The 2,627-nt window shown below is 35.6% G+C and overlaps 1 long non-coding RNA gene across 1 annotated transcript; it reads right to left on the reverse strand.

Moving 5' to 3' along the window:
* Positions 1 to 301: 301 nt before the first annotated feature.
* Positions 302 to 1,870, reverse strand: LOC110902494. Its single transcript, XR_002571152.2, has 4 exons — positions 1,472 to 1,870; positions 986 to 1,040; positions 821 to 907; positions 302 to 618 (listed from the first exon to the last, which is right to left on the reverse strand). It is a non-coding gene; the product is annotated as an uncharacterized LOC110902494 (long non-coding RNA).
* Positions 1,871 to 2,627: the final 757 nt, after the last annotated feature.

The raw sequence follows: 2,627 nt of genomic DNA on the forward strand, positions 1-2,627 counted from the left end.
ATTTAATATCAGCATCTGGTTATGTACATTCGAAGTAAAAATTGACGTCGTTTATAAAGTATAAACAAAACAGGTGCAAGCTAGGCACCTTAAATAGACGCAAGGCAGGCTTGGCGTAGGCACTATGAGAACTTAGCTCTGTCCAAGACTTAACTGGGCTAAAACCGGCCAGTACCAACCAAAACTGACCTAAACGGGTACAAAATTGAAACAAGCTCATTAGTATCCTTAGGAGTAGGCCAAGCACAACCTTTGATTCCCTTTGCCAAAATCTTTTACATAAGGCAATGTAGAGTATATAAAAACAAATTTCTTTTATTATCCATTTTGATTTAAAAAGAAGTTTTAAAAAGAAGTATATAAAAACGAATATTTCAATGTAAACATGATTATATCAACGTGATTCGGCCCTGTCCTCTGTTTCCAAACCATCCGAAAGATGTAAATTTTCAACTAATAAACGCATCCAAGAACTGGAAAAGAGAGATTAAGATAGACCATTGGACCGAGAACTCGAGAAGATGTCTTGTCGTCTTCCATTGCCGAAATCCATAGCCATCGTCGTGACAAGTTCGACTCGCCGAACCCAACCCCCTGCTGCTCTTATAACACCGTCAACTAAACGTAATACAAAAAACAATTATTAGAAAGATAATAAACAAGAACTGGTCATCAGAAAACACTTTAGACAAAAGATTAAATGCTTTCGAATTCCCTTTTTATATTTATACAACAATAGTATAAACTGAAGCATTACCACTTAAATCTACAACTCCAAAACAACAGGTACAATAAAAAATATTTAAGGAAGATCTCTCACCTTAAATTGCAGGCGAATCAAAGAAGATGAAGACGTGAACTGCAGAGACTTTAGCATACATTGGAACCGAATTTCTACAACAATAAACTGCAAAAAAAATATGTGTTAATGGCTTGCGCAAGCCACTAAAAGTAGTTAAGAAACGAATCAATACATATACACGACCTGAAGGTATGGCAACACCCATGTGTCATTCGGATTTAACAAGGAATTTTTAAACCTGTTTGAAAGCCACATCAGTATCATTTACAAAACAAGGAATTTTTTAACCTCTTTGAAAGCCACACCAGTATCATTTTTTCCTTTATTACCTAAAATCAATAAAATCATACGCCACTAATCAAACCAGTAAGTTTTTCATAGTAAATCAAATCAGGAATTCACAGACATTCCTCAACTATTTCACCTATAAAACAAACTTAAGACCATACGTACAAAATTCATACACATACAACAACAAATTAACCAGTACAATTACACATCTGAAATTTTATAAGCACTAAATTGAAACTTATTTTAGGGTTAGAAACTATTAAGATACCTGAATGGTTAACAATAACACCTCATTTGACAATCTGTAGACCTAATAATGAAACAGATTATACATAAATAATACCAGGACATATGTAACTAAACGTCCGGATAACTAACCTGTGAGATTACGAGATTATTCCGGTGACAGTAACGGTGGCTCTGCCTCCTTCAAGATTTTGCAGTTGTGATGTTTAGTAGACGAAATATGCAATTGAAACCCTAGGTGGATGACGAGGTTCTCCCATCGCCACCGTCTTCGCTACCATTTATGGTGTTACCCATTGAACATATCCCATTTGCCATTTGAAGCGTCGCCGGTGATTTAAGTTCGCATTAATTTGATGTTGTGGGTAAACAAACAGTTTTGTTGAAAGTCGATTTCAATCAAAAAGAAAACTCATAACAGATTTCAATCATAAAACCTTATTGATTATACATATGATTGCTCGGATGGTTTGGGCGACTGACATTGAATTAGGGGTAAATATGGGAGAAAGGGATGGAGATTAGGGTAAGAAGGCGTGATGGTTCGGCTGCCGTCTTAAGAATTGTGTCGGAAATTACTATTTTGTCCAAAGGAAATGCTTTATATAGGTTTATAGATTATAGATAATCTCATTGTCTGAGTAATTGGTAATTATGGGTTTTGTAAATAAAATTTACACATTGTAAAGAGCTTTTAGACTAGACAAAAAGGTATTTGTGGGTTAACCCAACCCAACTGCCAGTTTCACAATATGTGATAACAACAAAAAGCGTTACCCATCTGCTCAACCCTCTATCTTACCATGCGTGAATTTGAGCTTCTCAAAGCTTCTCTCAACGTTGTTTCTTGGGCTTCAATTCACATGCCAATCCTTGTTGCAGCAAAATTTGGGTACAGTTTGAATTTAAATTTATTAGAAATTGCATATATTTCATATGCAATTAAAATGAACTTATATGTTGAGTGAATTTACAACAAGAACATACCCAGTAGATACCCGCTTATAGCTGAGTTATTGGTGGGGTCTGAGGAGGGGTGGATATAGGCAAGCGTTACCCCTGTTCCTAGGAACAGAGAGACTGCTTCCAATGAGACCCTAACCACACATAGAAGTTAAATTAGGATGTATACATCTAGCCAAATACTGCACCTTTGCAGGTGTATAACAAGAACACGTACCACATAAAAAGACAAACAAACAAGCTATAACATGTAAAAACTATTTAAAAAACACTAAGAAACTAAGTCCGTGAGGTAAGACTAAAAGAACTAACCATGCCATATTCC

Source organism: Helianthus annuus, chromosome 13, assembly GCF_002127325.2.
Source record: "Helianthus annuus cultivar XRQ/B chromosome 13, HanXRQr2.0-SUNRISE, whole genome shotgun sequence".
In the NCBI taxonomy this organism is placed as follows: domain Eukaryota; kingdom Viridiplantae; phylum Streptophyta; class Magnoliopsida; order Asterales; family Asteraceae; genus Helianthus; species Helianthus annuus.